Source organism: Ictalurus furcatus, chromosome 11 (genome assembly GCF_023375685.1).
Source record: "Ictalurus furcatus strain D&B chromosome 11, Billie_1.0, whole genome shotgun sequence".
NCBI classification, from domain to species: domain Eukaryota; kingdom Metazoa; phylum Chordata; class Actinopteri; order Siluriformes; family Ictaluridae; genus Ictalurus; species Ictalurus furcatus.
Genome location: NC_071265.1, coordinates 18,924,941 through 18,941,877, shown reverse-complemented (window position 1 = coordinate 18,941,877; position 16,937 = coordinate 18,924,941).

Below are 16,937 nucleotides of genomic sequence, written 5' to 3'. Positions count from 1 at the left end.
ATCCCAAATTTTTCACTGAAAACCTACTCCCATCTCTGAACAAGTCAAATATACAGATTTTGAGCTTATTTACAAATCACTTTAAGAGGAGAATTCATGAAAATGTTTGTCAAAAGTGTTTTATATAAACATTCATTGACTGTTTAAAAAACTACACTTTGACTTCTATTGTAAGTAAATTTTGACTAAATTGTTTTTCCCTTCCTTTATCAATATAGGGAAATATTCTGAATTTGTGGTAATAACCTTCATGCTACAGATATAGAAGCTAGAGATTAAAAAAGAGAAAGAGTATTTTTTTTTTTAATCTGAGAAAGAGAATTTGAATGTAGCACAGCCTGCTAATACACCAAAGACTACGATATGTGACCTTTCTTGAGTTCGAAACCTCCAAACCTTGAATGAGACTTCAGTGATTAGAGAATGAGTGTGAACAGCATGTTAACATTCTTTGCTGACCTTCCATAATTTAGACACTCATCAAAGAGTACTATGGCTTTAGCATATTGCTATTTTTAGTGCTGTAAATCCTTATGTTTTCTGTGACACAGTCATATTATAGATACAGTTTATCACTATATTGATATATTGATAACTGTGTTATGACCTTCATGTGGTATAATCAGGAGGAATTTTCATGCACTGGGTCCAGGGCTAGTTCAAAAACACTGGCTTGTTCTGTAATATGACATTTACATATGTACACCTATTGGTAATTAGTTTTGGAGGCATGTAAAAAAAAAAATCCCTTTCTCTCAGATTTTGCAGAGGCGATCATATAAAAAGCAGGAGCCAATGTAGCAATGCAGTATGAATTCCAACAAGAAAGCTGGTGCTATGATCCAGATCAGCACTTGGCAATGCTGATCAGCTATCCAGTAGAGCTGTTTCTCTTTTTGAGCATTTATTTGTCCAGCAGGTAATCTGGAGCAGCACATGTCCCTCTGAGAGGGGGAAACAGATTGCTCTTCTATTGATTTTTTTTCTTTTCTTCATTAATGCTTTGATACATGAGATAAATATTTAAACACTGTGTTGTCAAGCATGTGCAGGTTGTATCTGTTCTTCTGTTCAGAAATCCTGTTAGAAAAATCCCCAATGAGACCAACATCCAAAGCTCAAGGTACTTTATGAAACATGTGTATAAACTGGTCTTGGTGACAAAATGCTTTATCCCAGTAAAAGTTTTAAAGCACTTTAAACTGAGCAGAGATTAAGAAACTAGAGAACCTGCCATACATGCTATACATGTACATCTGCATGCAGGAAGCATGATGTGAAAGCCTTATATGGTGACTTTCAGTCCTGGCTGGTGAATTAAGGTGAACCTAGGAAAGATGAAAGAAACTTTGGTGCCCAATTCAATCCTTCCTTTGATGTTTTGTTGTGCAGGGAGATGGATTTCATGGTAAGATTTACCTAAGCAGCAAGCCATATTTTTTTTCCTTACTGGATTTAGTACCATACTCATATCTTAATGGAGACATATTTCCCCTTTTACTCATATGTCTAACGTCATTGATAAGAGATGTGCTAACAATGGAAAAAGCCAAGAGATGCATCCAGTAAAACTGAGAAGTCGGCATGTACGCTCATGTCTTTTTGCTTTTTGTGCGATAATATTCTATTTATAGGGGCACAGGAGAAAATATTTTTTTAAATTGTTCTTACTGATACAAATAACAGGGGATATCTTGGGAACACAATGAAAAACAAATGCCTGAAAAAACAACAACCTCAATTTCATGCTTCCTTGATTGTGTATATATATCCTTCCTGTCCGTATTGCTACAAAAACCATGACACAAAAAATAAAATAGAATAAAAATAAAAGTATATCAGAGAGGTGCTTTTCCAAGATGGGCAAACCCGCTGACTGCAAAAGGGATGAAGCTAAGTGCTGAATTAGCAACATTTTTCCTGGAGAAGCAATGCAATCATTAAGTTCATATTTATTCATCTTCCGTATATGCCTAGTTAGGGTCAGGATAGATCCAGAGCCTACCCCAGGAACATTGGGTGTGAGGCAGGAATACACACTGGATAGCATTATGCACACACAAACACACACACATTCACACTTCATGGGGTGCCTTTTGTAAACTTCGACAGTACAGCACTTTTTCCTTGGATTTAAAAACCTGATGAAAAAAATCCAGATTTACATAAATATTTGTGATAAACAATGTATTTTTTTCTTGTTGCAACTTAGTAAATATACACACACACACACACACTCACATATATATATATAAACATATATATATATATATATATATATATATATATATAAATATATATATATATGTGTGTGTGTGTGTGTGTGTGTGTATATATATATATATATATATATACACACACAGTATCTCAGAAAAGTGAGTACACCCCTCACATTTTTGGAAATATTTGATTATATCTTTTAATGTGACAACACTGAAGAAATGGCACTTTGCTACAATGTAAAGTAGTGAGTGTACAGCTTGTGTAACAGTGTAAATTTGTAAATTAAGTGAAAATGTCCAAATTGGGCCCAATTAGCCATTTTCCCTCCCCAGTGTCATGTGACTTGGTAGTGTTACAATGTCTCAGGTGTGAATGGGGAGGAGGTGTGTTAAATTTGGTGTCCTTGCTCTCACACTCCCTCATACTGGTCACTGGAAGTTCAACATGGCACCTCATGGCAAAGAACTCTCTGAGGATCTGAAGAAAAGAATGGTTGCTCTACATAAAGATGGCCTAGGCTATAAGAAGATTGCCAAGACCCTGACACTGAGCTGCAGCACGGTGGCCAAGACCATACAGCCGTTTAACAGGACAGGTTCCACTCAGAACAGGCCTTGCCATGGTCGACCAAAGAAGTTGAGTGCATGTGCTCAGCGTCATATCCAGAGGTTGTCTTTGGGAAATAGACGTATGAGTGCTGCCAGCACTGCTGCAGAGGTTGAAGGGGTGGGGGGTCAGCCTGTCGGTGCCAGACCATATGCCGCACACTGCATCAAATTAGTCTGCATGTCTGTCGTCCCAGAAGGAAGCCTCTTCTAAAGATGGTACACAAGAAAGCCCACAAACAGTTTGCTGAAGACAAGCAGACTAAGGACATGGATTACTGGAACCATGTCCTGTGGTCTGATGAGACCGAGATAAACTTATTTGGTTCAGATGTTGTCAAGTGTGTGTGGTGGCAACCAGATAAGAAGTACAAAGACAAGTGTGTCTTGCCTACAGTCAAGCATGGTGGTGGTGTCATGGTCTGGGGCTGCATGAGTGCTGCAGGCACTGGGGAGCTACAGTTCATTGAGGGAACCATGAATGCCAACATGTACTGTGACATACTGAAGCAGAGCATGATCAGTATACAGTATTCCAGCATGATAATGACCCCAAACACACCTCCAAGACGACCACTGCCTTGCTAAAGAAGCTGAGGGTGAAGGTGATGGACTGGCCAAGCATGTCTCCAGACCTAAACCCTATTGAACATCTGTGGGGCATCTTCAAATGGAAGGTGGAGGAGCACAAGGTCTCTAACATCCACCAGCTCTGTGATGTCGTCATGGAGGAGTGGAAGAGGACTCCAGTGGCAACCTGGGAAGCTCTGGTGAACTTCATGCCCAAGAGGGTTAAGGCAGTGCTGGAAAATAATGGTGGCCACACAAAATATTGACACTTTGGGCCAAATTTGGACATTTTCACTTAGGGGTGTACTCACTTTTGTTGCCAGTGGTTTAGACATTAATGGCTGTGTGTTGAGTTATTTTGAGGGGACAGCAAATTTACACTGTTACACAAGCTATTTACAAAAATATGAGGGGTGTACTCACTTTTGTGAGATACTGTATATAAAAACTTTTTTTTTTTTAATCTTCTGTACCTACTCTCTTGTAATCTAGGAGCTACTATGGGCTATTCTTTGAGTCTTGATCGGCATGTAAATTATTTGGTTTGCTCCTGTTTTAACAAGTTGAGGAATATTGCTAAACTCTGGCACGTTGTGTCCAGAGCTGAGGTGGAGATGATTTATACATGCATTTCTCCTCCCATCTTGACTATTGTAATTCCTTTTACAGCTATCTTAGCAATACATCATTGAACTGCTTACAAGTGGTCCAAAATACTGCTGCTAAGCTTCTGACCAAGTTATCCAGAAGGTCTCATGTTACACCAATTTTGATTTCTTTAGCAATTAAACTTAGAATCCAGTTTTAGAATCCAGTTTAGAAACCTGGCTATTTTACAGAGCTATTGCGGCCATATTAGGAATTTGAGGTCCTCTGATGAGGGATTGCTGGTTGTTCCTAGCTCTAGGCTCAAGACAAAAGGAGATTTTGAAATCTTTTAAAAAGCAGCTAAAGACACATTTGTTTAAACCTGCCTTTGTTTAAATCTTGTACTTTTTTTATATTGTTCTTTTATTTTACTAAATATTTTATTGTGAAGCACTTTGTGACATCTGTTCTTGAAAGGTGCTATATAATTTTTTTCTTACTTTACTTACATTAAATAAATGACAACTGAATAAATGACAAAGATTTAACTTAAATGTTTAGTTACAATTATATGATGTAAAAATTTTAAATAATAAAAAGACTTTTAAATATGCTGAGGGAAAGAATTTCATAGCTTGAGGCCACAGGAACTAAAAGCGGATTTGCTGCTTGTCAGCTGAAAAATGGCATTTAACAGTTGGCAAGTGATGAGGATAATGCCGAGTGTTAGTGCTGAATTGCCTTTTGCTCTCAGATATGGCATTAATCTGGATCTGGATGTCTGAACTGATAGCTACTCTATTGTTCACAGGTTTCCGAATCAGACCTGAGCACAAGAAAGTGAGGGAGCAGAGGAAATCTGAAATGAAGACAGGGAAATGTGGGTGAATTAGAATTCACACCCTCTCAGGGTATTTGAGCATAGAGAAATATAACAATGACATCGAGAAATATAACAAATGAATCAGAATGTTGTTTCATCTGTCCACATGGTAAATACATCCTTTCAGATGCCTCCCCTGTGGTCCCATCTCACTTTACACTTGCATTATTAAACACGATTTTGTAACTTTTTACTATTGTTTCCTTTTAGACACCTAATTGTTGAGAGAGGACAGTGACTAAATGGATACTCTGCTCTCCTACAATAATCTCACGTTAATCCTTAATACCTTGCAATGACCAGTGGATGGATGACCAGTGGAGTTAGAAGACAGAATGTGAAAGAGAGATACAGAAAGAGAGAAACATACAGACATGAGAGTGGGAAAGATCTAATTTTGACACAGGCAGCCTGGAATAAGACAGATGGGGAAAGGAAAGTGGCTGTGATTCTAATTTATTTTCTAATATTTTCCCTCCACTCTTTTTGGGAAGCCAATCCAATTAATCCACAGGAAGACAGAGCAAGGAAAGCTGTAACTGAGACAAAGATTAGGCTTGTTTTATTTCAGATCAGAGTAAACTGGAACATTTGTCTTCTCAACACTCAGCCTGTCTTCCTATTTCTGCCCTTTACAATACTATCCTGCTGATTAAATCTTATGTGACAAAATCTCAAAGACAAATTGGGACTTTTAAGCACTGCTGAATAACATCTTTTCCCAGCAGCTGTTTGTTGCTTATTTCCAAGGCCAAATACTTTCTCTATGGGGCAGTCTTTCCCACCTTTAGGAGGAGGCAGGGCTTTGTGTAAATGAGTATTGATGGGAGGTGGGTGACATCAATACGTCTTAATATAGGATGATACTGTATGTTAGTATTTTTTTTAAATTTATGAACAAAATATAGCTTGGATAACATGACTTGCAAATTGATAAATAATATTAAGGCAGTCAGCACTCTATTGAGAGAGAGAGAGAGAGAGAGAGAGAGAGAGAGAGAGAGAGAAAGAGTACTTTATTGATCCCCAAGGGGAAATTTGGTAAAATATTGACAATAGAGCTTATACAACACACTAAGTTCACTTTCTTATGAAAGAGACATAGCTTTTTATAAAATGATATGTTAAGCAAGCACAATGAAAAGCTTTATAAATAAATGTTGTTATAAAAATATAGGAGCAGAAGTGAACTGGATGTGTGGCAATGTGTCTAGAACTTTTTTTTGTAGCTGTGTGCTGTACTTGAATATACACTCTATTTTTCCTCATGTTGCATAGCAGAACTAACTCAGTCCAAAACACATATACACCCCTCCCCAAAAAAAAAAAAACAAAAAAAAAAACAACAACAAAAAAAACAACAACAAAAAAACGGTTTTTGGGCTGCGTCTGAAATGTACTGTGACAGTACCTACTGCTTGGCCGTTGATACAGTACATACTGATCAATATATATGTGTAGCATGAATATAACCCGTGCGTAGTACATCACCATATTGACACACCATATTGGCACTGTCATTTGACATACACTCAAAAAGAGCCGTTTTACTGGCTTCTGACATTTTTGATTCTGACGGTCCAGATGCCTTATGTAATAGCGCAGTGTCCATTGCTTCCATATTGCAGAATCTCGGCAGAAGCAGTAGGTCATCCAAGTATTTCTCGCCTGCTGTTTTATGAATACTGAGAATTCAGACATACTACTCCTTTTGGCATACTGCTTTTCTCTTACTGTATAGTATTGATATTCGGATGCAGCTCTGGTCAGGGTTGAGGTGGATCAAGACCTGCCTTTTACAAGGAATAAGTTAAAAGCAGATGGGGAAATTAATAAAGACAAGCAAGATTGACAAAAAAATCGGAAATAACAGGAGATTCACTTAAAATTTAGTACTCTTCCTGTCTGGTAGAGAGAGACCTCCTGTCTCCCTCACTTTTCTTCTCTATCAGCTCCAAGAATGCAAAACACCTCTGCTGAGTTCACTTGACCTTCAAAAGCTTGCAAGCAGAGTCTGGCCATATTTTATGACTAAAACAGACCCAGGCCATATCTTTCCTTTTAGACTTTAAAGCTTTAGACTGCACCTTTACTGATATTCATTTGGATTTTAATCTGGTGGTTTGATGTGTACATTCTCGTTGCTCTCTAACCAAAGGACCCAAGATGTCATGTTAAACTTCTGATAACTTTTTAAATATAAACCATCTCTGAGATGCAAAGGCTGGTTGATACATGCATCTGATAATATAAATGTTCTAAAAATTGTAATTAATTTAAATTTCTCTTAAAATTGGTTGTGCATTAATCATAGGCATTGATCACTCAGATAATACTCACAAAATCAATTAGAGATCTGAATGGATAGAGAGCAATTCAGGACCAGATCTCACAAGCATCTCTGTCCACTGAATTAATCTTGTGTGTTCGGGGAAATAATTAGAATTTGGTCCAAGGGGTAGATTATTAAGAGATTAAAAAGAAAGCGAGCACTCTGAGATGGAACTGGAGCAGCATTATCTAATTTGTTTGTGTAAGTGTTTAGGCTGCAGAGGAGCAGCATACTCAGCAAGGCTGGATACAAAAGTGTGAGGTTTATAGAAAAAGCAGAAGCACCTCCACACTAAGGAGCTCCTTCGCTAGTGTTCATCCCAAAGCCGGCAAATGCAGCCTTTGTGTCTGTGCACAGTCTCTGAACAAGCCTCCTGCTATTCCTTAGCTCTGACCAAAGTGCATGCTGCTGAATATTGATTATGTTCAAGCTCAGATCAATGGGATAGAAATGGGCCTTAGAGGAGAGTTAGAAAGGCAGGCGAACAGAACCAATTATGTCATTCATTATGTGCATGGCCACATACATCTAACTCGATTGTGAGCACGGAGGTATTTCAAAGGCATTAAAAATTGAAAAAGGCAGTTCTTCACTGCCACTCTTTAACATCCTGCAAGCTCTTCAGTTGGGCTAGGCTAGGCTAAACTGTGTTTTCTTTTTCTTAGTTACTTGTTTGAAGCAGTAGGCTCCCAAGGTACACATGGAGCATTTGGCTTGTCACAGGATATTGCTTTGAAGCTGTGGTGTGTGTGACAGCTGGAAGGAGTACACAGGGTGGCAGACAGGAGTTTATGCTAAACACATTTCCAGTGTAAAATCACTTTGCAGCGGATGCTTTGCCTCTCTTGTGTCTGAACATGTAAAGGATATGGCTCTGAAGGCAAGTGTGTTAGAGGTGTAAACTAGGTGATGTGGTAAGCTGGTTTCTTATGTTTCATAGCACCTTAATTCATTTTTACCAAGACTTGTTATCTTGGTGTACAGAACAGGTTTCTTATATTACATCAATAAGCAAAAGGCTTTTATTTATTTATTTATATATTTTTTAAATCTGCCCATCTGTACTGCTTATCCTACACAGGGTCTCAGGGAGCCTAGAGCCTGTCCCAGGGGAGGCTCACAAGAGAGGGACACCCTGGATGGGGTGCCAACCCATCACAGGGCACAATCGCACACACACTCACACACCCATTCATACACTACGGACAATTTAGAGGTGCCAATCAACCTACAACACATGTCTTTGCACTGTGGTGGGAAACCGGAGTACCCAGAGGAAACCTCCAAAGCATGGGGAGAATATTCAAACTCCACACACACAGGGCGGAGGTGGGAATCAAACACCCAACCCTGGAGGTGTTAGGCAAACCACCAAACCACCGTGCCCTTATGCATTTTCTGTAACACTGATTGTATACAGTAAACAGTATACAAAATTTTCATACATTTATTTTGTTTAACTGTTATCATTTTATAAGCCATGTTTAACTGATTAGTTGATCACTTGTCAGTTGGTGTGATATTGATGTATACAATATATACTGTATGAATATGTGTGTACATGGTATCCTGTGACGTCCCAGCATCCCATCTGGGTCTTACACCCAGTGTTCCTGGGAAAGGCTCCAGATATGTGATGAATGAATAAATGAGCAAAAACCAGAAGTGCTTAAAAATGTCTTAGGAATTCTTAATAATTCTTAATGAGTTTTTTTTTTTAATTTCTGTATGAAGGTGTTCAAATAATGTTTTTGTATGGGCCGCTTGACAGATTTCAATGTTGAAATAAACTGAAAGTGACAGGCTGTAATTAACATCTTGGATTGTTATACCTGTGGACTTGAGTCCTTAATCAACTCGGGTTTGAGTACTTGATCTTGAAAATGACATTTCTGCAAATGCTCTGAAAACACATTATCTAAAGTGTCAAGCAATTCTGAATTCCTTTTTTTTTTCTTCTAAATATCAGGTTTTTACTGAAGTAAAACACCTCTGTAAACTGCCAAATGCTAGTGCTCCACTAATTCATTGCAAAAATGATGAGATGAGAATCTTTAATGTGGGAGTTTGCCTCCCCTTTTTAAAATACTTTTTCAGCAATGCTATATTTGCACAATGCATGCACCATTGTGATGAATTTCTTCGAAACACTACCATACAGTATACCAGTTTTTGGAGTCAAAGTGTAACACAAGCCTTTCAAATCTCATTCTTTTAAAAATCTCTGTATAGTTCAACAGGTCTAATGGTCCAAGTTGTGCAATTGATTTCCATACCAGATACAACAAGAGTCAAAAACTCTGGCAGGAAACCAAGATGCAAAGGATGGAGCTACATGAGTTGATGCTGTTTATCAATTTTTCTATTTTTGATTAACCTGAAAACTTACCATTCTTCACTATTATTTTATGTGAACATATCCCCGATATTATTTTTCAGAACATTGCGATATTTCTTGTTTTTCATTGGATTTCACGAATATCCACTACCAGTTTGTAGCCTGCTAACATTATTCTAGCCGGTTAGAATTAGCACTGCTATTTCCACCGCTGTTCACAATGGCGACTGTATCAGATGTTTGTCTACCTTTGAGTGCAAGTGAGGACACGTTCTAGTTGCACACGGTGCAGTTGGACTTGGAGGCCATGGAGAAGCAGGTCCAGCTGGCTGAGCGGAGAGCCACAATTGAGACATCTCATGCTGATGCATACAAGTCCAAGGTAAGTGATACAACTGCTCTCACCACATCCACTCAGTATGCTTTTCTGCACAGGGGCCATGCACCCAGGACACAACCAGCCTGGGTCTCCTTCACTCCAGCGCTGACATACCAGACTCCGGGTGAGGACCTCTTCCCCTCCACTACCCCAAGTCTTCAAGATCTCTACAGAAACTGCTGTTGTGATAGTCAATGTTTAAATTACTTAAATAATAATACGGCATTTGTGGTCCATCCTATAGAGACTGTGTCTGTTCCCTGAATAACAAGAAAAAATAATGATATTATATAACACAGGTTTTATAAAAAAAATAAATAAATAAATAAAAAAAAGAATGAAAAAAGTCTACCGAGTTGATGCCTCTAATTACTATTTACAGACCCCCAGGACCATATTCTGAATTGCTTGGTGAATTTGCAGATTTCATCTTGAATCTGGTTGTTTCTCTAGATAAAGCTTTAATTGTTGGTGACTTTAATATTCATGTTGATTCAAGACCCTCTGAGAACAGCGATTGTGTCTATTCTAGATTCAGTAGGGGTCAGAATGTAATAGGACCCACTCATAATGGTGGTCACACTCTTGACCTGATACTAACATATGGGTTAAATGTAGGAAACATAGTCACACTTCCGCAGTCTGAAGCTATCTCAGATCATTATCTCATCTCATTTCAATTGTGTATTGATCATAATATATGCACCTTGCCACGCTACCGTGTCAAACATACATTCACGTAAGTGTGTACTGCACAGAGTTTTATCAATATACTCCCAAAGATATCAGCTATGATTGGATTACTGTCTATTCCCAAAGAACTTGATGACGTGACTAAATGCTTAGAGTCAACATTCCACTGCATGCTAGATAAGGTAGCTCCATTTAAAAGAAAAATAATTAGAGAGGAAAAGCTAGCACCCTGGTATAACGATCACACACGCACCTTATAACTCAACAATTAGAACGTAAATGGCATGAAACCACTTCCAAATATTCCAAATAACTTCCAAATAACTTCCGTTTACTTAATTCTGACAAGACAGAGGTACTACTACTAGGACCACATGCAGCTAGAAGTAAGCTTTCTGATTACACAGTAACTCTGGATGGCCTTTCTGTTTCATCATGTGCAGCAGTAAAATACCTTGGAGTGATTATTGACTCTAGTCTTTCATTTGACTCTCATATAGATAATATTACTAGGATAGCCTTCTTTCATCTCAGAAATTTTGCTAATATAAGAAATATAATGTCACTACACGATGTAGAAAAATTAGTTCATGCTTTCATCACCTTTAGGCTGGATTATTGTAATGCATTACTGTCTGGATGTTCCAGTAGGAGCATAAACAAGCTCCAGTTAGTCCAGAATGAAGCTGCAAGAGTCCTTACTAGAAGCAGGAGACATAACCACATCACCCCGATCTTATCCATACTGCACTGGCTCCCAGTAAAATTTCACATTGATTATAAAATACTACTATTGACCTATAAAGCACTGAATGGTCTTGCGCCACAGTACCTGAATGAACTTTTAGTCTTTTATGATCCGCCACGCCTATTTAGATCAAAGGTGGAGACTATTTGTTGGTACCTCTAATAGTGAAAGCTACAGCATGGGGAAAAGCTTTCTCCTACAATGCCCCACAGTTATGGGACAGCCTTCCAATTTGTGTTCGGGACTCAGACACAGTCTGAGTGTTTAAGTCCAGGCTGAAAACATATTTTTTTAGTCACGCTTTTTGTGAATAGTTTTTCTTTAGGTAAAGGAGCAGATCTAAATCGTTCACAGGCATAGAGTGTTGTGGTGAACTTGGATGTTTGGATGCTGATGCGCCCCCGCCCCCTCCCCCTTTCACGTATTCATGGAGGGTTGTTAATGGTGGAGTGGCTGGCTGCCTTATGTCTCAGGGAGCCCTCATGTCTGTGTTACCTTCTGGCTCTCCCTTTAGTTATGCTGTCATAGCTATTCTTGCCCGAGTCCCTGTTTACACTCACGCAAAGTACATCGGCCTTAACCATTATGGGACAATAGCCATTCCTATTAATCTCTCCCTTTCTCTTTCTGTCGAGCTACACATGATACTCCTGAGATACCAGTGATCCTGACCCTTTCTGTTCCCCGGACCTGCCTTATCCATCCTGATGCCCTACTTCTGGTTGGAGTTCTCATCAGTTGCAAGTTACGTTCTGCTGCTGAGGATGGCCCCGCCTGGAGGTCACTGGGATTGCAATTACCACAGCACTGCAATTACCACAAACAGTTTTGCACTCAAGCCTACATCAGCGAACAGTGGATAAGTTCAACAAAACAGACTTCATGTAAAAACTGTAATGAATTTTCCTGGTTACACAACTGCACTATTTGACTATGTAGTATTATCACATTAATAGACAGGACTTATTTATAATTATACTATCCATTGTCACCCAGATGAGGATGGGTTCCCTTTTAAGTCTGGTTTCTCTCAAGGTTTCTTCCTCATATCGTCTCAGGGAGTTTTTCCTTGCCACCATTGCCTCTGGTTTGCTCATTAGGGACAAATTCATAAATTAAAAATGTATATTCTGAATTTATATATTTCTGTAAAGCTGCTTTGGGACAATGTCCATTGTTAAAAGTGCTATACAAATAAAATTGAATTGAAATTGAAAAGCTGTAATTACATGTTTTTGGATACTGCATTTAATCTTAGAACTTTGTAGCTTAGCATTGCAGCTTTTAGAAAAGCCAAACTACTCTTTCCTCCTCCTCTGAAACATGATGAATAATAGAGCTATCGTTGAAACACTGTAATCATCATGAATGCACAGGATCTCTATAGAAAATAGCCTGGAAATGTTTAATTACCTTTGGCAGTGCAGTGCTCTGACACACATTACCTATATAACAGCAGAGCAGGTTATTGTGCGCGCACACACACACACACACGCACGCACACACACACACACACACACACACACATACACACAGAATAGACTATCCGCCTTGAAATGTTGGAATACAGAACCGATCTAAAGTGCTGCAAAGCATTCTGCTCTTGTCATGAGTGTTCGTCCGGAACATGAACACTTTCCTCTGAAACATGCTCCACAGAGAGGTTTTCCACTGCCACATTATAGTTATCTGGCAACTTTGAATTGGAGAATGAAGGTGCATTTGGCCAGACAGAGTGAAGCTTAATTGAACTGTTTCACCTCCTTAACTGCATCTAGTTGGAGCTGTCAGGAACAACTGAGAGAGAGAGAGAGAGAGAGAGAGAGAGAGAGAGAGAGAGAGAGAGAGAGAATGGAAATGGAGGTATAGAGTATCTTAAAAGGTCACCGTGGGCCTCACCTGCTGATGCATTTTCTCTTCTGCAACAAATGGAAAACAACTAAACCAAAAGAGGCATTTGAATTTAATTGATTACATAAGGCTCCTAATTTTAATTCACATTTGTGACAGTATTTAACATAACTTTAACATAGTCATAGGATGTTTGAAAAAGAGATTTGATCCTATTTATTTGTCAGTAGGAATTTCTAGTTGTGATGTAATTAACTTATGTTATGTACTGCTTTGATAGTACTACACTGTAAGTGGAGCCACTTTAACTTAAGTGTCCTTAATTATTGCACATCATTCATTATGAAGGCTTTTCATACCCAAACAAAGAGGAAATAAACTATTGTACATTTGTACTACTATTAAATTGAATAGTTTGCTTCCGGAAATAAAATATAGAGTAATTGAATGAAGAGAATTAGAGTAAATATAGAATAATTAGTTTGCATCCTGTATGAAATATAGAGTAACTAAATGCAACGGTCTGCTTATAATACAGTAATACTGTATGCATTTGTTTTCTGCATATACATGAGCTCTATATTTGGGGACAGTAGTTACAAATGTAGTACGGCATCTGCTTCATACCTTGTTAATCCTATAACGTGCATAATTTTCATTACACTTTGCCGGATATACAGTTCTTTTTTTTTTTTTTTTTTTTTTTACCAACTCATTACTCATTATTTCAGTTCTAAGTTTGCACACAAAAAAATTTAAATGTACCAAAACACATGTAGTACCATGAAAAAGAATCTGACTTCTTATGTGTCTGTGTATATCTCATAATAAATTGTTTCAGAAATGAAAACAAGATAAAAGATAATCTAGGATAATACAAAGGCAACCCGAGTAAACACACAATACAGTTTTTAAATGATAATGTTATTTATTGAAGCAAAAATGCTATCCAATACCAACTGGGCCTGTGTGAAAATATATTTGCCCCCATAGTTACTAATTCCCCAAATCTATGAACCTGCATTCATAATGGGGTTCAGCTCGACTAGACACAACCAGGCCTGATTACTGCAAACCCTGTTCAATCAAATCAACACTTAAATAGAACTTTTTAAACAGCATGAAGTTGGTTAAAAGGTCTTACCCAGTAACACACTATGGCAAAGTTGAAAGAAATTCCAGAAACGATGAGGAAGAAGGTGATTGAAATACATCACTCTGGGAAGGGTTACAAAGCTATTTCAAAGGCTCTGGACTGCCAAAGGACCACAGTGAGAGCCACTGTCTCCAAATGTAAAAACTCTTCACAGTAGTAAACCTTCCCAGTAGTGGCAGACCTTCCAAAATTCCTCCAAGAGCACAGCAACTACTCATCCAGCAAATCACAAAAGAGCCGAGGACAACTTGCATCAAAAAAGGTCACTGTTCATGACTCCACTATCAGAAAGATACTGGGCAAAAATGGCATCCATAGAAGAGTGGTGAGGCAAAGCCACTGCTAACCCAGAAGAACATTAACGCTCATCTGAATTTTGCCAAAACACACCTTGATGATCTTCAAACCTTTTGGGAGAATGTTCTGTAGACTGATGAGGCGAAAGCAGAACTGTCAATTTTATTATTATTCTTAGTCAATTTTATTGTATTATTTCACAATATGTAAAAACAATTACATTTCTATAATTTGGGTAACAGTGTTGTACCTTCAAAGCAACCTTATCAGTCAGCATAAAAATTTCATTAATTTGATTTAAAGTAAAAAACAATGAGAGAACAACTCCCTATAATCTTCAGGAAATTCAGATGATGAATGTGTTCAAGTACCAGGAGTGCTATGGAGTCAGTATGAGGTAACATCTCAATCACCTGTTGAATGCAAAATATATTAAGATTGAAAGAATGAGTAGTTATAATGGGCTAGAGCAGGCAAACCTGCTTTCCAATTGTTTACTAAGTGCCATAGGTTTAAAAAAAAATCAAAGTTAATTATTTAAAACATGCTCACAGGTTAATAAAAGTTTTTTTTTTAAGCTTTACTTTACATACATTTTTCTGAATGTACCATCAGTGGGACACAAAAGGCACCCCAATCGTGATATCATCGTCTTAACCAGAAGACCAGGAACACTACAATTTTGATTGAAAAATCATTGTGTAGAATTAGATGTGGTCTTTTTTTTTTTTTTTTTTTTTTAAAAAAAAACATGACAAATAAATTAGGTTCATTACCTGATTCATATCTGCACCAATACTAAATGCTCTTGTCATTTACCACCATGCTCAGACTCTGAAGTGGCAATATATGAGAAATTACAAGAAGTTTAAGCTCTGCAAATTATTAATTATGAAATAGTACAGCAGGTGGATTTGAAATTCTACAACAGATTAATTTGCCTAATTAATATTTTGACAGATCTAAAAAAAAAATTTTAAAGGTTAATTAAAAGCAAAACATTCCTATTAATGGAGGGTTAGACCTAATCAGAAATGGGGATGATTTATGCAGTTACTCAGAGACAATTTGGGAGTTAAGAGTTTTCCATGAATGTCTGGCTCGAAAGAATGGATTTAAATGGCTTTGCTTGAACTGTCAGAGCAGCTCAGATGGAAAACAAATATGATTGCAAATGAAAGTCAAGGAGCAGCCTATAAAAATTTCATCTTTCATGAACATCACTTCATGCTGGTGCCAGAATCAGCTTCTATCACTTTAATTTGAAATTTTCTTTCTTTTTTTTTTTGGTGTCCACACTGCTTATATGGAATATTTCTCTTTATTTCTTTATTCTCCTTATGAAATGTAAATATAACGAATTCAAGAATCCATAATCAGAACTTTGGTACAGCAGAACATACTGTATACTTCATACATACAAAGGCAGAAAACAAAGCCTTTTTTTTTTTTTTTAACCAATTACACATTGATTAGTGGTCATTGAATGAAACATACTGTATAGCAGTAGTATAAAGATATACAGTGCTGTGCAAACATCTTAGATACTTTTAAAGAAATACTGTAAAGCAAAGATACTTTTAAAGCAAAAAAAAAAACATGTATGTCTTTAAACATGCATCAGTAGTCTCAGGTATGTACATTTTGTGTAGATTTATAAGGAAATTGACTGGCAAGTTTTTCTAAGCAATCTGAAGAATCTGCTACAGTTGTTCTTGAAACTTTGTCACGATTGCTTCTATTATTGCAGGTAAAACCTGACAGACAACATTATTCATTTAGCTGAACAGTGGTTTATTACATAATTACTGGCCCAATAATTCAGAAGTCATAAAATAAGCATCTAAGACAAAATTTGTGTAAAATTAGGTAGTCTAAGACTTTTGCACAGTACTGTACTGTATGTCAAACTTGTGTCAAACCTCTTCCATTTTGTATGAAGGTTAATCATTGATATTATGAATCAGACTGTAAAATATGTGAATATCATTTGAGTCAAATAGGTGAATCTCAATTGAACAATTACAAGAGCAGAGCATTTTGGAGAATAAAGCTCACCTAGAGGCAAAGCAAGGTGAGTGAAAAGTAAGGGATATGTCTTCTGCCATGATCAAAGAAAGCCAAGACAGTAGGATCTTATGTCAAGATTGGGTACAAGCTACATTAAAGAGTCCTGAGCCTGACTAAAGACAGAGTATAAGAAAGAGAAGAATATGGATTTTTGCCCTTAATAGACAGACAGGTAAGGACTGACCAAAAGAAGTGAAAGGGGCC